Below are 24,857 nucleotides of genomic sequence, written 5' to 3'. Positions count from 1 at the left end.
CAATCCCTGTGCATTAAGTGTAAATATGGTCAATAAATATTTATTCAATTCAATTGTATCAACTGGAGAATACTGCACCGGTCAAATTATGGAGCCCCAGTGATATTACAAGTGGGGTTTGCTTGAAAGGTTCATGCTTTTGTCTAAATGGGGCATCTCGCACACTGCCTGCTCAGTAAGAAAAGTGAGACCAAGGTGAGTAGCTACTTTACTGTCATCGTTTGTATTGATCTTATGGAACACCAAGTTGGTAAATTCTTCAGGATTCAGAGTTTGATGGCCATTGAGGGCTGCAAAGAAACTAAATCAGAGAGTTCAACTCTTCTGGAAGCAAACTCATTTTGTGACATTTCTTACCCCAATGTGACAGAATTGGAGCAATTGTTTATGTCAGTTTTGCTATCCAACCTGTTTCAGTTGTTAAAAACAAATAAAAAGATTGTATATCAGTTCTGGGTAATGAGGCTTGGAAATTAAATGAACTGAGTATAGTCTAGGTTTTTTCTACAGAACAAAGGGATCCATTCAACATATTAAGTAACAAAAGGTTCTAAGAGCCCACTGGAGAAAACATCGAAGTGTTAACTGTCATCAGAATGCTGGACCCAGAAAACAGTGTTCTCATTTTAGACTAATTATCTTTGATCTTAAGATGAATATAAAAGGATGTTCTGTAAGTATCTAATGCTTCCTCTCTGGCTTCTGCCACTGGCACCTTTGGGGGTTTTTTTGTGCCCTTTTGCAGAGTGATCAACTGGGAAGACAGCTATGCATGCCTTGGAAGGACACTGAATTTCTCACACTCCTCCAGCATCTTTTCATCATAAAAGCTATCAGGGGGCGCAGGGAAAATGACATTTCCAGCTTTCCTAGAGAGACGATTTAACCACCCTTCCTCCCCCCCACCCTTGCCCCAGGTGATTAAATTAAATGACTATATTTGATGTAGAAATTCCTAATAAAATGAGAGACAGAGAGAGAATGGATTAGTCATCTGGGAATTTGAACATAACTATCCTGATTGAACATGAAGGAATCTTTAGAAAAACTGCTGGCAACATATTTCAATTAGAGGCATTGTCTTAAATAGAACTCTCTCTCGCTGCTTCCCAAGCATTACTAATCCTGAATCCAATGATCAATCATAATTAACAGTGGCAAAGCACCACTCTTGGCCTTAGCAAGCTAAAATCTCACAGTTAAATAATACTTACAAAAGTAACGGTTAGATACAGGTAGCCTATTAGATGAAAGTTTTTAAGGTTTCTCAGTGTCTTTGCAGAGGCTCCAAAAGCCTCGAAAATTTGGCTAGGCATCCAGTATTCCCACATCCTGAAGTGATACTAGACTGCATGCGTAAGTCATAAGAAAAGATTATGAAATTTCTAGAATTTGTCCATCACCCAACTCCAGGCAATATAAGTGAGAGTGAAGGATTGACTGGAAGATTGTTGAGGCCTAAGAGGATAATAATTTGAAGGGAGTTGTCATGCCTCATATTTTCCCTCTTCTTCTAGGAAAAGCATGGGGGTGGGGGGAATGGGCAAGGAGGCGTGGTTTGTTTCCTTCTTTCCTTCCTCATTTAGTACATCTACTCTTTCTCCTGCATCTTACTAGGCCCTTCTCTGACCCCTCTGAGTGTGAACAGGAGGAGGGAGGAGAGAAAAGGGGACCAGGAGAGCCCTGACTTGGCAGGTACTGTCATGATCATATAGTTTTAGAGCTCTCCGGATAGCAGATGTTTAAAGACCACTATTTCTCTGAGGCCTCCCACCCCCTTTTCACTACTGAGACTCTCCTACAACTCCCTAGACATGAATCACACACTTTTTTTAAAGTATGTGAAATTCATGCATGTTGTTGTACATAGCAATAGTTTGTTTATCCTCTTGTTTTCTAATATATCATTGGGAAAATATACCACAAGTTAAAGCCATTCTACTGTTGATGTACATGAGTTATTTCCACCTTTTGGTTACTACAAAAATTGTTATGAACACTCCTGGTCAGGTCTTTTGATGATGATGTACACAAATTTTTGTTGAGCATATATGCAAGAATGGTATTTCTATTTCTACCTATTCCAGCTGATCCCTTGAGGCTCCCTCTACAGGCTCCAAGTCTGGGTTTCTAAACATCTGCACCACTGACATTTTAGACTCGACAATTCTTTCTTGCTCTGCATTGTGCTGTGCATGGTAGAATGTTTAGCAGCATCCCTGGTCCCTAAACAATAGATAGTAGTAGCACCACACCCTCCCCATCTCTCCAGTTGACAACCAAAATGTCTCCAAACTTTGCCAAGTGTCCCCTGGGGGAATAGGAGTGCAAAATCGCTCCTGGTTGAGAACCACTCTTCAGATCTACCTCCAGCTTTCTTCTTTTGAGGATTCTTGACTTCTCCAAGTGGCTCAGCTGGACACGATCCAAGACAGCTCTCTGCCAGCTTCTTCTCTCAGTGGCTCATAGCTGATCCATGGAGAAACCCAAGCATCCTTTGTCCCAGGAGATTCCAGGAATGCATCCTGCTACTCTGCTGCCACGGTCTGCTCTTTAGATTTCTCACGTGTGACTCAAGCACTGGAACATCACGTTCCCCAAACTGCAGGGCACGCCACACCTCACTGGTCTCCTTAAGTCCTCATGCTACTGACGTGAGGGCTTTTACACAAGAAATCCTCTCCAGTAGTCCTTCTCCAAAACCCTCATCTTGACTGTTTCATACCCTTAAAGTGAGATTAAGATGTAACTACTTCCAGGCTTCCCTGGTGGCACAGTGGTTGAGAATCTGCCTGCCAATGCAGGGGACACGGGTTCGAGCCCTGGTCTGGGAAGATCCCACATGCCGCGGAGCAGCTGGCCCCATGAGCCACAATTACTGAGCCTGCGCGTCTGGAGCCTGTGCTCCGCAACAAGAGAGGCCGCGATAGTGAGAGGCCCGCGCACAGCAATGAGGAGTGGCCCCGATTTGCTGCAACTAGAGAGAGCCCTCATGCAGAAACGAGGAGCCAACACAGCCAAAAATAAAAAGATAAAAAAAAAGATGTAACTACTTCCATTGTAAATTCTGCCTATAATCTAGTATTTCCTTCGAATCTCTTGATACCTGGGGCTGAATTCCATCTTAACATCCTGTTATCATATGTTGAGAGAACTTATGTTATACAGTATGTATTATTCTTTACCTTGTTTTTCTTTCATTTGCCATTATATAGAGAGTATGTTTGTAGACCACTGATTTTTTTTATAAGTACATATTCCATTGCATTAATTTTAAAATTACCCTCCTTTAGGTTGTATTTATTTTTACTATCTTAAATGATTTTGTGATGTAAAATCATAGAACGTTTGTCTTTGGCAACATTAATTATTATTTTTCCTGACCAAAAGTAAGTAACGTTGACTCTAAAAATGAAGATAAATTTTAGCCTGTTAATGCAGACCACCCAATTTCCAGGAATGTTATATCCATTTATGCTCCCTCCACAGTGTGTAAGGGCGCTCTTCTCACAGTGCCCTTGACAGAATTACATCTTCTTGTTTTTAATCTTTATTGATTTAATCAAAGACAAATAGTATCCAATTATTAAATTAATTTCTGCTCTGTGCTTTTATTATGTTTCCCTTTTATTTTGTTCTCTTTCTAAACATTTTAAGGAAAAACTCAACTATTTAATATTTCTCTTTCCTTGACTCACTAAGTTACACATTTTAACTAATGAAAACCTACATAAATTTTCCTATAAGATTTAGAAAATAATAACTTTTATCCTTTTGTTCTTCCTAGTTCTTTTGAGAATCTGATGACCCTCTCCCTCCCCTGAAGAAAATGGATCACATGCAGGCAAAATTTTGCCCTTGATTCCAAGGGGGTGGCCAAGGATTCCTAAAGGCCATAGATCCATAGATCCCAGAATATGAACCCCTGATCTGAGTACTGCTTTGGAGGCACCCCCTAATACTTGTATGCTGTATTACTTAATGTTTTTAAAATAAGTATATTTAAGAGGATATTTGAAAATTTACATGGGGTTGGGAATTCTCTACAGAATATTTTAGATTCCCAATTTTGTGTTGCAACATGTAGTATGTATGCAGTATTTCTGAATTTTAATGCTTACAAAGTTCAACTACAAAATATATCTTAATACTCTCCCTGATGAGATTAAACTGGAAGCAATATTAGTATTACAATACTCTTGAATTCTTTCCATATATTGGTTAACTATACATTTGTTAAAATAATTTTAAATTTTTAACAGCTTTGTCCATTTGTTTAAATATTCACTCATAATTGTAGCTCTACCCATTGATTTTTCCTCGCATTTTTGCTAAGATTTATACTATGTATTATGTTTGGGACTCAGCTCCATCTATAAATGAGAGCATTTGGACCAGATCGTTTCTAAGATATCTGATTCTAGTTCTGATTCTGTGTTACAAATTCAGTGTATTACATTCATAATGTTTATTTTACTTCATATCTTTATTCAGGCACAGTATCCCACTTAATACTCTTTTACTCTGGGATCCATTTTATCTCATACCCTGGTAATCACTATCCTCATTCCACTGGCAGAGGGTGGGGGGGGTAAGATTTATAAAGGAACTCCTTGAACTTTAGAGGTGGAAAGGATCTGAGATCCCTGAGCTATCTATTAGAAAATACTTTAGTCAAGCTCCCAGAAAGATTAGTTCCTCAGGTACCTTTAGTCTTTGTCCCTGTCTTTTTGCTACATAAACCATCTTGTATTTTAGCTGCTCCCACAGACTTTCTGCACCGAGGCAGAGAAAAAAAGATAAGTTGTTTTAGGACATCATGTTTATTTTTCATCTCAATACCCTGCTAAATTTGTAAACTTCAGAGTGGACTACACCTAGCAGAAAATGCTGATACACAATTGCACATTCAGTAACCAATAGGATGGTGAAACTGACATTGCTTCAGCCATTCCAAATGTATATCCCGAGAATAGTCAACCACATAGGGAATTGTCACTGACTCCACAGGGAAGAAAACTGAATTAACTATATAATGTCCTGAAAAGGATACTTTAGTACTTCACTTACCACGAAGATGTTCAGTAGTTCCCTTTTGTCAATAGAACCATTTCCATCTGCATCATACAGCTTAAAATACCATTTTAAGTTTTGCTTCATTTTTCCTTGTACTAGATTTACAGCAGCAATACATCCATCCTATGGAAAGCAAGGTGGAAAGGGAAATAAATATTTAAGACCAATTATTTTTTATTTGCAAAGTCATCATTCATGAGCAGGACTGTCAGTACAATTTAATACAACCCACAAGACTTTGGCATAAAACTTCTCCCTGGCACTTAATTTTTTAAAATGGGTATAAAGTGTAAAGAAACAAGTAACTTTAAATAGGTGAGTACATTTTTAGAGAAAATGTCTACTTCTTATGACAAAAAAAAAAAAAGGTTCTGAAATGCCATGATGGAAGGCTGAGTTCTCACCACTGAGCACCCTACAGCGGTTGTCTTCTTCTGAATATCTTCAGGTTTTGTCGTCCACTCAGCGAGAAGACCAGGAATGAATTTTTAATTGAAGGGAAACATACCAAGTAGCTAAATTCTATACTGTTTTAGAGAAACTGGTGGAAGTTTTTGGACTGCTAATCTCCAGGATTCCTTGTAATTGCATCATTTTCAGTATGAATCAAAATTTATTAGCCTCTTTTTTTTTTTTTAATTTTTGACCTCACAGGGGAGATCGAACCTGTGCCCCCTGCATTGGAAGATGGAGTCTTAACCACTGGATCCCCGGGGAAGTCCCCTTATTAGCATCTTTTTTAATAATGATTTTTGTTATATTCAGTCTTAGAAAAGATTGTTTAAGGGGTGCAAGCTTAGGTAGTTCCCCTCATTCTGTTTTAAATCTGTAAAACATTCTCAGTTGAAAACAGAAACAGCCTGTGCCATTCTTAAGAATCATATACTTCCAAACTTGCTCAGCCAAATCCTCAGCTGTTTTGAGAAAGGTGGCCAGCTCTAGGGAGGTGTCTGACTCACTCTCCGCTGTTTCTCCATGTGCTTTCAGCTGCTGATGGGAGCATCATCAGCCCAGGAAAACATGCTATCTGCTGCATTCTCTTTGGAATATTTGGGATATCAAGTCCTATTTACAAAACAGAATGTGATATAAAGTACCTCTTTCCCTTGGAAATAAAGGGCTTTAGGCTTATTGGTCTGTAAAGTGCTATGTGTTTGATTTGAGTCTTAAGCTTTTAAGTCTAGTTCCCCCAAGTCTCTAAGAAAAGTAACTGAGAAACCACCAGCAGTTCTGGATGTGAAGCAAGCCTGTTTGGCTGGTTAATGTCTTTTTTTTTAAGTTGGCTTTTTTTTTTTTTTTTTTTTTAAGACAACAACAACATCTCAGATATTGGAAGCCAGTGTGTTAATCACTATAGCATTGTCTTCAAAATGAGTTACACTTTAAAATTTTCTACACTGTGGAAAGAAAGAAAAAAAAGAAAATATTTAAAAATCATTTCACTACCTTTGGGTATTAGATTTTTACAACAGGCATCTTTAGCCCATCAATAATTAATATGTCTTTTAAGAGATAAGACTTCTGCTAACAGATAGGAGTCTGGTAGAATGGTTTCCTAAAGGAAGTTGGCTCAAGTATCCAAAAAGTTAAGTGGTTTTACCTTTTCTCCAACTGCTTTTCTTATTGCTTGCTACCGCTTCACTTATTAATCCCTAGCAGAGCTATGGCTGAGACAAGGGAAATACATTATTATAGAGTTGAAATTTATTTAAGATGGATATCATCTCCAGATTTGGTGGGACATGATCATTACAGGACAGACAGGTGTAGAGGATAAAAGCTGGGTGAAACAGTATCTAACCATGGGTACATCTGCTCCTAGGTCTTCTTACTCCTGCGTCTCCAGGGCTGACCAATCAATACAGCCATTTCCTGGGTAGTTATTGTGCATGTTTACCAAAAGGTCACAGAGGCATCTTCCCTGTGAGGACTGAGCTGGCAAGCTGATATTCTAGCGTTTCCACAAAATCATATATTTCATGATGATTCATTTCACATTGAGTCCCGCTTCAGGGATCACAATTTTCTGTGTCACCTGCATGATGAATGGCGACAGGCTAGATTGAGCAATGTTGTCTTTAGAACTTTTGGTATTTTATGATGAGGCACAATGGGTGGGTGGTCCTAGCACCTTCCAATCAAGGCTCTGAAAGCTCTAGGCAAACCCTACCAGGAGACAAGCATAAATATTTTCATTGTGTGGTTTACAAATGGGCAACCTGGCTAATCTACAGCCAGAGTTGATTATGGGTGAGGAAACATTTCTACTTAGACAAATGCAGCCTCTTTCAAAGGCTCCTGCAAGCAAAACATTTCGTGTTTTCATTACAGCATTCTGTTATGTAGTCAGGCAAATTAATCCTTACAATCCGCAGCCTACTACTCTTTTTTCCAATTATCGTCCTATTAAGATTTTGTAGAAATTTGCATTGTTGAGACAACCCCGGTTAATGTAATTTAATAGCTTGTGTTCGTGTTGGAGAGGGTTTTAGATAAATGCTTGTTCCGTAAAACAGAAAAAAACAATTCTTGTCTTCAGTTGATCTATAGATTATAAAGAAGGGTGAGGGGAGATAAAGAGCCACAGAGAAGGCGAGATGTCTCTGCAAAAATGACTAGTAAGCATGCAATAGAAAATGTCTAGAGACTTTTCTTTGGGCCGATCCAAAGGAACACTGCTAAGATTATATTTCTGTGGTTGAGCTACAGGAGCCCCCATGGCACACAGAAATCTGGAGAAGTCTGACACCTACTGGCCTTGAGCCAGAATGGGGTTCATAGACACTCTGTGTCAGAATCATGTGGGGACAATGAAATATGCAGATTCCTAGACTCTGACCCCAACAATAGCATCAAAACTACTTGGGATGGGGGCTTCCCTGGTGGCGCAGTGGTTGAGAGTCTGCCTGCTAGTGCAGGGGACACGGGTTCGAGCCCTGGTCTGGGAGGATCCCACATGCCGCAGAGCAACTAGGCCCGTGAGCCACAACTGCTGAGCCTGCGTGTCTGGAGCCTGTGCTCCGCAACAAGAGAGGCCGCGATAGTGAGAGGTCCGTGCACCGCGATGAAGAGTGGCCCCCGCTTGCCACAACTAGAGAAAGCCCTCGCACAGAAACGAAGACCCAACACAGCAAAAATAAATAAAATAAATTAATAAACTCCTACCCCCAACATCTTCTTAAAAAAAAAAAAACTACTTGGGATGGGGTCCAAGAGGCTGCATAGTAAAATGCTCCTCAGGTAACTCTTGTGTATCCTAAGATCTGCGAACCACGGACCTACGCTGTTTTTCTTATCCGTGTCTCTTCGTAGGCAATGTTAACATCTAACCATCCCTCCAAGTGGCTCTTATCATTGTGGCTTACTCTCACATGAATTTAACCTTATTAAGACTAATTAGAAAAATTATGACCCACATGGTTCAGTCTCAGGATAATGTCATGAATACAGTCCAGCCATCAAAAATTAATTTCAAAATAACAGCAAGTCTTTCATTTCTGGAAAAAACACAACTTGCAAGACATTTATGGGTTTCTTCACAACACCGCCTTCCTCTCCCATCTGTTCCTCCACGTACACCCTGCTGCTCAGTCCTCAGTGATCTCCACGGCCCCATTCCTTCACTGCCAGCCCTACCATGAGAACATTTCATTCTTTTCTTCCACCAACTTCTCTCATAATTCTGCATCACAAAATCCTAAAAAATGAGTTTGGCAAGGGCAGGATCCTCCTTTGAGGTTGAAGGAGAGGAGAAAACTGGGTGCAGACAAAGCCATTCTGGTGAGCCTCAGGAAAGGAGAGTTTGGGAGCCTATGTACAAAAATAATTTTACTCCCAACGTGTTTATAGATTTATATATCTTGTTCTTAGGATGGAGTAGATTACAGGGAAGAGTTAAACAGGGGTCAAGATATGGAAACATGACAGTTTCTCAGGTTCCTGAAGGAGTCTGTCTCCATTAATAAGTTATCATTTTGTAGAGGGGGGTTCAAATGAGAGAAAGAGAAAAAAATGCATGGAAACTTCAAATTTAAGCTTTCTCATGGTCTCTAAAATGTACAGAAAATATAAGGTATACTTTATATCTATAAAGGTTAAAGATGTAAAAACTAAGCTTTTGCTACCACTAAAGAGATGAAATTTTAGAAGTCTAATAAAAAAATAAGGAAATCAGTCATGTATTTTTGTGCAACGGGAAATCCACACGTGAATGTGTGATCTCCAGGTGATGTTCACGCCCTGCCATAAATCACAGTTGTTTTAAGAGTATAATCAATTTGAAATGAAAGTAGAAAGTTAAATTATAAAGCTGATATGCATATGAAGACAATTGTTTTATTATTTATTACTAAGTATAAGAATGACAATTAATATATTTAAGAAAAGGTCGGGAGTAGCCCATGTCCCAGTGACTGTGCTGGTCACTGTCCATGCATCTCTCTCATTCTAACAGCAGCCTTATAGGTAGCCTTATTATTTTATAGAAGAGAAAAAACTGATTTTCAGAGAGGTTAAATGAACTAGTTAAAGTAGCAAAACTGGGGTGTGGGCAGATCCAGGATTTAAGATCCAGTCAGTCTTCCTCTAAGACTTTTCTTCGTATCATCCAACATTGCCCTCAGAATTCATAACAATTGAATTCTCTTTCTGGAAGAGGTGTTTGTAGACTTGAATAGATGGGACATGTTCAATGCAGTGGGTTGTTGTGGATTCCTATGTGTGAACTACTTGGTAGTGCAATCATATAAGGTGAGCTAACTCAAGAGCGTCTGAAGATGCTGCACCTTGGAGCCTGTTTCCTTCATACCTGGTGCTGCCCAAGGTAAAGCTGGCCACATGCTCTAAGCCACTTAGCCTAGGGGAGACTTGTGAGCCTCCACTTCCAGGCCTTCCCTCATCCTGCCACCGTAGCCATCTGGCTCAGCAGGACAGAAGGTGTCCATCCTCCTCTTGCCCTCTCCTGCTCCCATGTCTGATGAACACTTCTGTCCATCTGGAATCCTTAGCCCCTCTCTCCTGGCCCATGGTTTAGCCTCCAGCACCCCCATAGAGAACAGCCTCTCTCTGCTTACAGTTTCCCCTAGGAAGTGTTCCCAGCTGTTCCTCCAGGATAGCTGATTGGCTGAACCAGCACACAAACTGGTTCTCTTTCAGCCGATCCTGTTCTTAGTCTTCATCCACGCTCTTGGCTGGGAATCTAGAGCCTTCCTTTACTGTGCAGCTGGTTCTTGCTTTGGTTCAGCATTTCCCCCCTCTTCAGGCCTTCACACCTGCATTACATTCTGCATTACAGCCCTCACTCCTCCATTCTCCCCTCCCTATAAAACCTTTGGGTAAAATCTCACTGCACATATCATCTGATAGGCTCAGTGTGGTCCCGCCATCATTGTTTGCCTGAGTGACCTTGAGATACGTATATTGAAAGCTATCTCAGTATATTTGAGACATTCTCTTTAGGGTTTTGTCCCAATGATAGAACTATGAATTTATGAACTGGGTAATATCATTAGGGAAACTTGGCTTCATTTCACTGATTCAAATCATAGAATTTCAGTGGAAACAGTCCTTCATTTTGCAGATGAAAAATGGACTGGACTAGTAATAACAATTATAATAATAATCACGACAGCAGTGACAACTGTTGGTGTTCATGTAATCTTTGCTATACATATAGGGCCAGGCATCATGCTTTACACATAGGAGCTCATTTAACCCTAACAAGGCCCCAACAGTATTAACCGTGAAGCACAGCGTCTGGGTTCTAGTAACATTAAGATCGTGGAAATATAAATGCTTGTTATTACAACAACAACTAGCCATAAAACCTCATTTGTTCTAGTGCACCCTCAGGAAATAATCCAAATCCAACAAAAATCCAAACTTTAGCCCAGATTAAAACTATTCCCCTTCCACAGCATTAACTTTCTGCTACTTTTCACAGAATCACCATCTGTGAAAAATTCATGAATCGTCACAGCCTCTAACCTAGAGACATTTAGATGTTTCCATTCTTTTACATGTGACACTTTTCAGTGACATTTTGCCAGCTGTGGCAGGTCAGTAGCAACATATGAATTGAAATTTCTGCCTGAAAATGGTTATTCAGATGGTCAGAAGGAAACCCAGAGAGCGAGTATAAGCGCATTATATTGTTGATCCACCATTGTCAGTGATGTTTACTTTGCATTTTAGGAATTGAAAAGAAAGTAGGCAATAAGGGCCATCTCTATCCCATCAAATACATGTGAATACTCTTTAAATACTTTTGTGAATTTTTAAAACCTGTTAAGGGAAACGTGACGTTTGGCATTTACGACCTAGCTCGTTTTCACCTACTGACTCTTCTACTACCAGCAAACCTAGTCTCTTTCAGCCATGGAACTGCTGGAATGTCCTGAGGAGAACCTTGCCTCTGTGACATGAGAAATATGATGCTGGCCTGGTCAGTTGGTTCTGTAACGTGAATGGCATGCAGATCAGACACGGCTGTTCTTGTCCTGGCCGTGACTGTACAAAATTCGAGGATTCTAGGACAAAGCCTTCTCAGACAAGGTCCTGACTGTTAATAGGTCTCCTGGGTATCAGGGAGCCTTGACCATCTGCCCCCAGAATGCAGCCAGCAGCATACCCGGCCCACGGTGAATTAGAAGCCAGTCTCGCATACGTTTGGGAGAAGGCAAGATAGGCGTCCAAGTTTGATCACCTGTGCACAAGCTAACTACAGAAGACCTGCCCCCGACTATAGCAACCGCAGCCTTTCGCAAGGAACTTCAACTAGCCAGTGTGGGTTTCTTCTTACGAGCACCTGTCTCCTTCAACTGATACTGCAACAGATAAAATAAAATCCAGTCTCACCCTAACTCAGTCAGCCTGCCTCCTAAGACTGTATTATTTCCCATGGAGGAGCCTGGACCCTAGTTCTTTAGTAACTAGGAGAGGTGGGGATGTGGACGACAGCAGGCTAGAAGGTGGAAAGCGTGTACCTATATAATTCCTGGCTTCAGCACTTTTTTTTCTTACTATAGCTGTATCTTAAAGAACAGTCAGGGCTCCCCTGGTGGCGCAGTGGTTGGGAGTCCGCCTGCCGATGCAGGGGACGCGGGTTCGTGCCCCGGTCCGGGAGAATCCCGCATGCCGCGGAGCGGCTGGGCCCGTGGGCCGTGGCCGCTGGGCCTGCGTGTCCGGAGCCTGTGCTCCGCGACGGGAGGGGCCGCAACGGTGAGAGGCCCGCGTACCGCAAAAAAAAAAAAAAAAGAACAGTCAGAGGAACTGCTTCTGAATTAATAGTTTGGGACCCAGAATTCCCTTTTTATATGTATCCATGGTACACAGCTCTTTGTACCAATGGGCCTAGAACCCAGTTTTCTGCCACTCTGCAGTCTTTCTGGTATAACGGCAGTGCTGGCTGCACATTTGAACCCCCTGACAGAGTAAAACAAAACATCATTTTGATTCAGTTGGACTGAGGTGGCGACCCAGCCCCTGGTATCTGTAATACCCCCAGGTGCTTCTGTTACCGAACCAAACTTGGGTCCGCTCACCTGCGTGCAGTAAATCCAATCTACCAATACCGCGTTGTGCTGAAGGAAAGTGCAGGGTTTGATTGCCAAGGCCAGGCAAGGAGTATTAGCGGCTAATGTTCAAAAGACCTGAACTCCCCAGTGGATTTCAGGGAAAGGTTTTTAAAGACAGGGTGAGGGAAAAGGCTGCTGAGTGCTTGATCAGCTTGTGGACATACTCTAGTTAGTTGGTGGTGAGGTAATCCGAAGTCAACATCAACCTTCTAGTTCCAACCAGTCTGGGGATCTACGTGCTTGTGGTCAGCATGCAGTTTAACTTCTTCCACCTGGTGGGCGTTTCAGTATCTGCCAAAGAGCTCAAGGGTATGGTTCAGGAGGAACTAAAGGTCCTTGACTTTAATGGCTAAGCTATTATTTTGTCTTGCTTGAGTGTTTTCCTCTGTTTCTGCATTTTCTCACTTTTCTGATTAAATTTGCTCTTTGGAATCTGGGGAGGGCCTAAGAGGCTAAAATTTTCTGTAAGCAAGAGGCAGGCAGAGAACATGGGGTGGTCTCTCCCAGGAAGGTCCCATAGGGTTCTACTCAGTTGCACCTCTAGTATGTAACCAGAATTGAGAACCACAATTCCAAGAGATTTTGTTAAAATATGAGTTACAACAGCTTAAGTTTAAATGTCCTGTACCTCAGCAAGCAGAGTTGGTATCTTTAACAGGTAAAAGCCTGAGACACTCAGCCAAAATGTTAATAATTGGTGCTATATGGGAAAATGCTTTGTAAATTCTAAAGTGCTAAACAAATGAGGTATTTTTACTAATCACCAACAAATGTTTCCTAAGAATGTCTATACTGGGAGTTCTGAAGTTAGTAGCCTTGGTCTTTACCCTTATTAAGAGATTTTGGCCTAGTTGTTTACAACCGAATAGATGGTCATTTGCTTCCAGTGTGTGTCCTATGAATAGCAGCAGTACTTGCAGTCACCCTGTAGGCCCGACAACCAGATACAGCATTACAGGCTGCAGGGCAGCCACGGGGTTCATCATCAGCAACAATTATGACACAAGTTAAAAAGCCAGGTTGCCTACTGCAATTTTTAAGGGCTCTCACACAAAGAGAAGCTAAGAAACCAGGTAACCAAAGGTCACTTCTGAATGTCAAGTAGAGCTGGGGCTCCCTTTCAGGTGTCCTGGGTTAGATTAAGAAGACAGTCAAAACTCTTAAGATGATTCCCATGTAATTTTGTTCTGTGACTGACAACCATTACATAGGGCCAGTGTTGCCCCAACCAGCAAGGTGAATGTCTGATGCACTCAGATCAATAAAAGACAAGAAATTGCAGGAAAGCAACCCCTGCACGTGTAGGCACGTCTTGTCGTATAGAAGTATAACTACAGCTGATAACAAGGAGAGTTCATCTCTGTTGGGGCCTGAGGTCAGTGGTACCTGCATTTTACAGATAAACATACCCTCCCTTTGTGGGCTGTTTATTACACATATTTTCAAAGTTTTCTCCAACATTATTTCACATGAGCTCAGTGATAATGTAGGCAGTATAGGTTTTGCCTCAGTTTTGGGATTGCAGACTTTGACACAAAGAAGTCATGAGCCTTGTCCACAGCAGTAAGGGTCAGAGCTGGGCCAGGAGCCCAGCAATCCCACTCTTCCCGAGGTACTGCCCCCACTGGCCCTTCGGTGACCGGCCGGTGATTTAAGAGATTCACAGAAGGGCTCCTTAAAAAGAGCAAGGACTTCTGATATGTTAAAGCAAAGATTTGATTTGTGTACATATTATGGGTAAACGATCACATGGTAGTCATCATTAAATCCCACAGCTTGCCCTTCTCACTTTTCTTTCTGTAAACAGGTTAATCACCCATGTTTCTAAAAATTCCTCACCATTCCCTCACGCTTGATTCCCAGGATTTGTCTGAGGTCGCTAATTTAAATAATCTGAGAATTTGTGTTGGCGGTTTTGTTTTATCCTAGTGTTCCAACGTATCCTTGTTGACAACGTTTTCTGGCTCAAACCACCGCTCTATTTATGGTTTTGTAACAGAAAGCACAGAACACCACATTGAAACTGTTTCTCTCCTTCTTTAGCCTATGTATTTTACTACTTTAGCCCTTCACGTCAGAAGTTAAGCGTTCAAGAAATGTTTCTTGTGCCCGAATAGCTCATTAAGTCCCCTTAAGAAAGTTCCCATCCCGTAGTCCTGGGTTAGTTACAGACATTACTTGTAGATAACTTCACCTTTAGCCTAGAAACCTTTCGAATAAGCAGAGATAAGAGTGGTAAAGTAAAAGTAACTACTTGAATGTTTTGCTGGAGCTCTGTGATCCAGCCCACCTGAGCAAGCAGAGAAAGAAATGTGATGCTTTCGTTCAAGGCCAAGTGGCTCTAAGAAGTCTGCAATCCCGCTTTTTCCTTAGCAGAAGAGAGGCCTGAATTCTACCCCGAATTAGGATAGCTCTTTAGGACATTAGCCCGCCATCTTCTTGGTCTGCTGGCTTTCCGAAAAGTCTCTATTCTGGCCCTGACACTATCCCCTGACTTATTGGCCTGCCGTGCAGCGAGCAAGTTGTACGAGCTGGGACTCGGTAAGAGTTTGAGTTCCAAACCCACAAATTTAGAGAAACTATTCCACCTCCCTCGTAAGCCCTCAGAGTTTTACAGGAGCCAAAGCTTCTGACAAGTCTTTTAGGTCCATTTTCCCCCCACCATTTCTTCTATACCGGTAATCAGACTTCTGTTACCCCACTTCTGCCTATTAGAAATGGCCTCATCCCTGCCCTGCTGCAGGTACATACCTAACAAAAGATTATTCTTAGAGAACCCTGGATTCAGTTTAAGACAATAGCACTGTTTGGAGAGCACTACTTACGGTTTGTTTCGCCCTGAGCACAGCAAGCCAAGATGCTGAGATACCGACATTTGAGGCAAAGAGAGAGTTATATATTTGCGGCAAGGCAGCCAGGCGAAGAGACAGAAAAACAGAACTCAAACCCTCCCCTCAGGAGGCAAGGGGCGGGGGTATTTATGGGATGAGGAATGAAGCAGCAGGGTGGTCTGAGGCACGGGGAGCATGGAGAGGTGGGGAAAGGTGATTGGAAAAAGGTGCGGTAATCGACATTCTGCGCAGGCGTAACTAGTCTACGCGCCTCTGCACGTTCAAAAGGTCACTGAGCAACACTCGCGCATGCCCAGTTGGATGGTCGGTGGTCCTATCTCATCTTAATTGGCTCAGCTCGAACTAGGCGCAGCTGACTCCAAGTTCCTGGACAACAACTCGGGCAAACATCTTATTATTTAGGCTACGTGCAGCTTGGAGGACATGCAAATCTTAAAATGACCTTGATTAGTGAAGGCAGGTGAAATGGATTTAACCCACGGTTTCATCCCCAGATGCCTAGGTGTGGCCCTGAGGGTTGTGCACTGACCTTCACACCTATTATAGCAGCAAGAATGTGGATCAGAGGCCAGAGGGACTGAGGGCCGGTTTTCTGCTTTGAGATTCTCCAGGCAAGTCACTCCTAGCATCTCGGTTCTTTGAGTGCCTCATTTCTCAGCCACAATGTAAGAATAAATGTAGTCCCAGCAACAGACTGGTTGTCTGCATGGAGCAAAAGATATAGGTGAGGCACCTAGAGTGTGTGCTTCCAAGTTATGCGCTAGCAGTAACCCTCTGCCTTAGTTAGGTCCCCACTGACCCTTCTCTCTCCTACCTTGTACTTTAATTTGAGCTGTTCTCTTTGTTGAAATACTCAACTATTTTGTTAAAAGTGGAATACCATAGCAACTTAGAGTGAAGCCCCTGGAGTCAGACTGCCAGCATTCCAATTCTGCTGTGTGGTTTTAGGCAATATACTTAACCTCTCTGTGCCTCAGTGTCCTCACCTGTAAAATGGGAATGATAAAAATAGTACCTACTTTGGGCTTCCCTGGTGGCGCAGTGGTTGAGAGTCCACCTGCCGATGCAGGGGACGTGGGTTCGTGCCCCGGTCCGGGAGAATCCCACGTGCCACGGAGCGGCTGGGCCCGTGAGCCATGGCCGCTGAGCCTGCGCGTCCGGAGCCTGTGCTCCGCAATGGGAGAGGCCACAGCGGTGAGAGGCCCGCGTACCGCACACACACACAAAAAAAATAGTACCTACTTTTACATTATTGTTGAGGATTCTATAATAAATGTAAAGTGTTTAAGACAGTGACTGGTATAAATGTTAAGGAACTGTTACTTTTCTTAGTAATAATTCAATCTCTTAACTTCTTTCAAGATCTCAAAATGCCTCAGCTTCTCCAGAAAGCCTTTCCTAACTCGGCAACTTAGTTTTCATTGCATCTTCTGATCCCAGTAGATGTACCTTGAATAGCACAACCCTGCTATAGTTTGTTATATTATACTGCCTTATTTTCTTCTTAAGGCATTTAATCTCGACATGACTTTTATCCACTAGACTGTAAACTCTTTGGGGGCACAGAAAATCATATCTTCTACCTACCTGCTCACCCCCATCCCCACACCCCTTCAAAATCTGAGTGTGATTTTTCTATTACCTGCCCTGCTGGGATGGGATTGAAGAGTTCCCCTGGCCCTTCCATCCAGTTTGCCTGTCTAGGCATAGGCTGGACCATTACTCACAATACTGGGCAGGTTTTAAAAGCAGCCCTATAATACCCAAGACTCATCTGGAACCTTGAAACTAGAGAGTCAGTACAATGCTTTTCCCTCTTTCAATCTTTGACTCTTCATTTACTAACTTTTATTTTTTGAGGTTGCATTTGTCATCTCACTAGATTGTAAACTCCTTTGAGGACAGGGATCAATTCCTATATCATCTTTGTGCCTGCCTACCTTCCACCATGCCTCCCAGGAGCTCAATACATTTTTGCAAATGCAGTGGGGTAATAATATTGTGTATCAAGGATGTGACTTCGCTCCTGGTAATCCCTTCTATCATCCAGCCCTCCCACATTCAGTAAAGACATTCATTGCCGGAGAGATAAGTCATTGTAACAGAAAAGCAGAAATCGAGAGTTCATTCTTAGCTCTTGAGTTTCAATAGTTTAAGCCATTTGGGATTCACAGCATAAGGTTTATGCCACAAACAAAAGATTTGGAAGAACACATAATTAGAGCCAGTTTCTTCTGGCTACTCTCAAGCTAGACAAAAATTCCATAGGCTGGGGAAGTGTGGAACAGGGAGAGAAAAGAGAATTACAAGACAGTGGGTTAGGGGCACTGCTCTGTGAGGGTCAAGACTAGTTGGAGGTGGCGGGGGGTGGGGGGGAGGAGACACACCAGGTGTGGCTGGCAGATGTAAGAGCAGAAGCACCTGTGATTTACTGGGTAGAAACTCACCAAGTTCCCCTGAACCTAACATAGCTTGGAAGGAAAGTCTGTAAGGAGTATCTAGTCAGACAACCCTGAGCCAGCCTAACAGGCTTCCAAGCCTAGGAGCATAAAGTAACTGAGAGAGAATCTGACTCAGGAGGCCTAGCCGTGCGGAGACAGCAGCCTTCTAAGTGAAGCAGGAGATGAGGAGAGATTCTGACTCAGTGAATACCAGTGTGGACGGATGCTCCTCTGACCTGTGTTAATACCTTGAGTTTTAGATGCACCCGTGGGGTTTATATGCAACCCTGGGAAGTGGAGGGAGAAATCTCTTTGGTAAAATGGGGACTCAAAATATAAATTAATTTTATTATGAAAAACAAAAGTTACATTTTTAAAATGCCTGAGTGTGTGAGCTGAAATTCTTACCAGCTACACACAATAAAAAATACATTTAAAGATTTCCCTTGAGATAATCACTCCAGCACTAGGTTAAAATTTGGAAGACACAGTAGCCTTCCTTGGTATAAATATGGGGAAAAGGGGGAGTGAAGGAGAGAGAGAGGAATGGAAAGGAAAGAAGTCCATGTATAAAAGATAGGGTGCTGGAGTTGTTACTTCCCTTATTATTTTGTTTAATGACTCAGTATATATTTGTTCAACATCCACTTTATGCCACTGTGCTAGGTGTGTAGTCTGCGGAAGCATGCGGGGTTTACAGGGGATGATTAATTCTTCATTTTTATTATTCAGTTTCTGCACTGCTGTTTCATGAGGATGAATTCATGTACCACTTGCATTTAAAAAGAAAAAAGAGACACGAAGAAGGGCAAACTGAAGGCGTAGTGTGAAGCAAGCAGTGTGGCTGGAATGCAAGGAGTACAGGATGAAGAGCAGGGTTAGGTGCTCCTTCATTGCCAGGCTCTGCCCGAACTTCAGCAGAGCAGAAGTAAGTTCAGTGTCACGCACTCTGGATGCAGAGAGCCCAGGGTGCAGGGTCATGTCTAGTATAGGAAGTAGTTTCCAGGGAACTGGGCATTTTGCATCCATCTCTAGGTGAAGCATGTGGATACTTAGGTGAGAACAGTGCAGTCCATGTCCACTTTCACTGCCTTTTAGGAACCAGTATCCAGCAACAACATCTACAATTTCACAGTGTTTCTTGTTTTTGGAATATTGGTGCTGGCCCAGACCCAGCTCGAATGCTCATCAGCCTTTCATCAGCTTCTCCTTTGGCAGTGAGTCATTAGGCAATGACTCATTTTCCCTAGCAAATCAATAGCGTAAATGTGGGGGGAGGAGGTGGCCCTGGTCAGTCCTTGGAGCCCACTTAACTTCAAGTCCCACAGTCTCACCCTGTGTGGGTTTAATACTGATCACGAGAGCCACACGCTTTCATCATGTTGTACTTTTTTTTTTTTTAATTGGAGTATAGTTGCTTTACAATGTTGTTAGTTTCTGCTGTACAGCAAAGTGAATCAGCTATACGTATACATATATCCCCTCTTTTTTGGATTTCCTTCCCATTTAGGTCACCTCAGAGCACTGAGTGGAGTTCCCTGTGCTGTACAGTTGGTTCTCATTAGTTATCTATTTTATACATAGTAGTGTATATATGTCAATCTGAATCTCCCAATCAATCCCACCACCCCCTTCCCCTCTTGGTATCCATGCTAAGAAAGTCAGAAAGAGAAAAACAAATATCATACGTTAACGCATATATGTGGAATCTAGAAAACACTGTGTTGTACTTTTTAATGGAGACTTCATGTTTTGACAAGGTTACTCACTTCCAAGTTTGGGCCAGGCTAGACCCTCAGCTTCAAGTCCATAGGATTTCCATAATGGAATGGACAATTCCTAGTTGTAGAAATGAAGGAATCTATGTTGTGCCTTGCACAGAGACAGACCTTATTTTTTTGAGGAGAGCCATTTCCATCACTGACCTCACCTACAAAGATTTGCTAATATCTTTCGTGTTACCATCATTTTTTCCATTCCTTTGTTATAAAATTTTTAAAAATCAGTTTTAATTTTTTATCATGTACATCATACACATAATCTAAAATTAAACTAAAAGTCTTATAATTTAAAACTTTGAACTTTGGGGCTATTTTTTCTTTTATATACATGTTTGCAATTGAGATGCTTATTCTGCTTATGCCTTGATTGATCAATTTTAGACTTTATTTACTTCCTGTTATAGCAAGTGACAAGTATTTAACTCTGTGACTCCTATACATATTCCAGTGGTGTGCTGGAGCTTATTCTACCTGCTGATAGGAGCTGATTGTTAAATTTTCAGAAAATTTGCAAGTCAACTATTAAATGATTGTTAGCTTGGAATTGGCCATGGTGGGAGTATTTATGCCATGGAAACCAGCAAGTGTTATCAGGGCTATTTCCCCCCAGAAAACAAGTTGTTACACATTTCCCAGCATACCACTGTTCCTCCTGAATACTCTCACAATTGTAGATTAATCTAAAAGTCAGGAGTTTGATTTTAACAACTCTGGTAAATTTTGTTCTCTGCATAGCTCATTGGTATTCCAAAATTATTGACTTCCTTATTTTACATGGAGTTAATAATTGCCTCATCGTGCTGACACCTCCTGAAGTTAACGGACAATCCACAAAAAGTAAGGCAACCAGTAATTATGTGCTTATGAAGTATTCTTGCCAAACAAATGAATCTGAATCTATTTAAGCTTCAACAGCTAAATACCAGTTTATGGGTAATACGAAGAATAGAAAGCAAATTAGATGACACAAGAAAGCAACCAACTAAATCTAGAATGTAGGATATTCTACAGGACCAACGACTCACTTTTCCTACTAACTCAACAGCATAGATGGAGCAGGGAGGTCGGAAACTACTATTATAGAAAAATCAGACTTAAAAGTCATAACCCCCTGTTTTCATGTATGGACCTTGTTTGGATCCAAACTCAAATCAAGGAAAAATTAAAAAGTATGCTTGAGACAATCAGGAAAATTTGCCCATAGACCAGGTATTTGATGGCATTAGGAATTATTGTTGTCTTTGCCATGTATAATGGCATAGTAGTTATGGCTAAAAAGTGTCCTTATTGGTAATAGGTGAATAATGAATTATTTGCAGGTGAAATCCTGCAAAGTTTGAGTAATTTTTTTCTTTTAAAAAACCCTGGGAAAAATATAGGGGGACAGATGAAAGAAAATAATAAAATTTGGTAACTGTTGAAGATGGATGATGGGTCTATGCAAGATTACTCGATTATTCTACTTAGAATAGGTGTAAAATTTTCATAATAAAAGAATGTAATTGCTTCATTCTAAATCTATTCAATAGTTTTCTTTGTGCTTACTAGCCTTGTAACTTTTTTCCAATGTACCACATCAGATTGGTTAAATATCAGTTAATGAATTAATACTGTTTTTGAAATCCTTAAACATAGTAGATAATCCATCAATGTCATTTCTTCAGGTTTTCCTCCCTGAGTCCCCCTTCTTCCTTTCAATCGGAGGAGCTGCACACTGGGCTTTCTGTATAGCTGTTGATCTGCACTGCCCTCCTCCATGACCCTGGACTGCCCACATGTTTTCCTATGTTGGATTCATTTTCTCCCTTTGTTGATCTAGTCCCTCATTTTGCTGGAGCACCTGCTCCAGTAGCTTCCTAAGGAAAAATAAATGTGAAGAAAAACTTTTCAGTCCTTGAATGTTGTTTTTTTTCCCCCACATTTGATTTGGCCTCATACCTTCCCCCTCAAAATTTTGGAAGCTTTTCTCCATTTACTTCTAGTCTCTGGTGTAGGTGTTAAAAAGCTCAATGCTCGGGGCTTCCGTGGTGGCGCAGTGGTTGAGAGTCCGCCTGCTGATGCAGGAGACACGGGTTTGTGCCCCGGTCTGGGAAGATCCCACATGCCCCGGAGCGGCTGGGCCCGTGAGCCATGGCCACTGAGCTTGCACGTCCGGAGCCTGTGCTCCGCAACGGGAGAGGCCACAACAGTGAGATGCCCGCGTACCACAAAAGAAAAAAAAAAATTAAAAAAGCCCAGTGCTAATTTGATTTCCATTCTCCCCCCTTTTATGAAAATTACAAAATTTCTCAGCATATGCTGTAGGTTGATCTCTATTTTTGATTGTGCCAGGCCCTTGTGAAACATGTGTCTGATAGTGTCTTATTTTTCTGGTTTGTTATGTCATCTTACATTTTCTCTGGGCTGTTTTTCCATGACTCTCACTCACAGGATATTAGACCTATCAATCCCAATTTAAGGATTTTATTTGGAAAAACGCTGTGTGGAAGGAAACAAGAAGGAAGTCAGGGAAGGTTGAATGAGCTGCCAGACCAGGATGCTAATCTGACCCAGGTGAAGAGAGCAAGAGAAGGTTGGGTGGAAGTGTCCTTGACACTCCTGAAACTTACGGTTCAACAAAGCCGCCAGGGAATCCTTGAGCCATAGCCAGCTGAGAGATGGTTGGGTGGAAGTGTCCTTGACACTCCTGAAACTTACGGTTCAACAAAGCCGCCAGGGAATCCTTGAGCCATAGCCAGCTGAGAGAGGTGTCCCCTTGTCTTAGGAATGGGCTGACCTTGTTATTTCTGCTGCACTCAATCACTGGTCATATTCTAAACCTGGGCACAGACTCAGCTCAACTGCAGTGATGGGTTTCAAAGCGATGCACCTGGGGCCCTGTTTAATTACCTTCTCTGGAGGTCTGGGGTGTTAACATCATGGCCACTATTGTAAAGCAGGTTTTATTATCATCATTATGTTGAGTGTGTTAGTCTATGTACTGTGCCTAGAACAGGGGTAGGCACATCACAAGTGCTCAGAAAGCCTTAACTGTTTTTACTGAGTGCCAAAGAGCAGGCTGCAAATGTGTGTGATTAGCCAAAGAATAGTTATAAACTTTATACTCTAAATTTTGGAATCTATTTACTTTAAGCACTATTCTAATAGTCTTGGTTAACTTGAGTACAAGCCGAAGCCACTTAGAAATGGCAGAGTAGAAAGAGATTGGAAGCTTTTTAGTATTATAACAATCAGAAAGCTGGGTAAAGTGTGTTTGACAGCAGGGAAAGGGAGAGAAAAACAGTAAGAGCAAACACAACAAAAGTGCATACTTTCAGGGTTTTTTTTTTTTCTTTTTGGGCCTCTCACTGTTGTGGCCTCTCCCGTTGCGGAGCACAGGCTCCGGATGCGCAGGCCCAGCGGCCATGGCTCACGGGCCCAGCCGCTCCGCGGCATATGGGATCCTCCCAGACCGGGGCACGAACCCGTATCCCCTGCATCGGCAGGCAGACTCTCAACCACTGCGCCACCAGGGAGGCCCTTTCAGGGTTTTTGACATCAGGGAACTTAGCTCCAGCAACTTCAATAGGCATAGGTGCTTCTTGGCATTTCATAAATGAAATAACCAATGTTCATACTAATGACTGTAATATCAAGAAAATGTTTTACCAGCACGTTAAGCAGGAAACTGTTTTAGAATGATGTCCATCCAGAATAGTAAAACTGCAGAGGAGCTTCTTAGAGTAAATCCTCCAGGTTTCTGGACAGCTGATAGTTTTATTGATCTAATTAAACATGTGGCTTTTTTTGTTTTCCTGTACATAATTGCATATCATTTCTCGCTATCACCTGATAATGAACAATCCTTACTCTTCTCATTTTACGACCTGATTTTATGTTGAGATCTCCACACCTTTCGTGGCATTAGTCATCACTGCCTGCCTAGGTTTACTTGCTCCTTAAGCAAACATGAAATCTCTATGATAAATCATAAAGAGAAGAACTTCCAAGTCATTTCAGTTGAGCTCCTGAGATGAGTTTGGCCATCCCATGACTGCCACGAAGAGGATTCTCACTCCAGTGGCACACAAGCCCCAGACACTTTGGACGCTGTCTGTGCCTGCTTCCTCGACAGCATGTTCCTGTTCTTGCATATGAACTGCTGACACCCACAGTGCTTCCACAAACATTGGGCTAACAACAAAATTGCTGGCCTGGGACGTGACATCAACACCTTTGGAGAATAACTAAAGAACTTGATAGTTCATCTTCTAAACTCTCAGAAATAGCACCATCAGAGCCTGAGAAGCTGCTGTCTAGAGCAACAGACTTCCACTGTGAAATTGGGACGCTCACAGCAGGCAAAGTGGGTCAGCAGCTGCCACATGAGTGAGACACAGAGAATGACAGAGAGGGAGAGAGAGCTGAGAGATACATACACAGGCAGAGACAAAGAGAGACAACATGCCAGTGTGCACACAGGGTCGTCCTGTTTAGTCCAGGCTGCAACAAAAATACCATAGACTGGAAGGTTTAAACACATTTATTTCTCACATTTCTTAGTCTGGGAAGTCCAAGATCAAAGGCATAGGCAGATTCAGTGTCTGGTGAGGGCCCATTTCCTGGGCCCATAGACAACGCATTTCCCATAGACAACCGTCTTCTCATTGTGTCCTCACATGGAGGAAGGGGCAAGGGAGCTCTCTGGGGCCTCCTTATAAAGGCACTGATCCCATTCATGAATGCTCTGCCCTCATGACCTAATCACCCCCCCAAGACCCCCCACCTCCAAATACCATCATATTGGGGTCTGGATTTCAACATATGATTTGAGAGGGGAACATAAATACTCAGTCTATAGCATATCCAAAAGCTTTTTCAGAGTTAAAAGCAGAATCTGCCTCATTTTTCTACTGATTTGTAAGCTCCTCGAGGGCAGAGCCGGGTTTGCTTGCAACTACACTAAGTAAAAATTTCTGAGGAGGGAAACAGTCATAAGCAGGCAGTCCTTAATTCATATTTGAAAACAAAGAACAAAGGACAGTAATGTCCTAAAAGAAATGTTCCTGACATTGCTACCAGGATTAAAATAACTGTTCATTTTGCATAGGTTTAATTTTCCCCAGTTCCTGGATGTTACCTCCTTTTAAGTCA

This window comes from Mesoplodon mirus, assembly GCF_964341445.2.
Source record: "Mesoplodon mirus genome assembly, chromosome: 6".
In the NCBI taxonomy this organism is placed as follows: Eukaryota; Metazoa; Chordata; class Mammalia; order Artiodactyla; family Ziphiidae; genus Mesoplodon; species Mesoplodon mirus.
Note: the sequence above shows the minus strand (reverse complement) of the source record.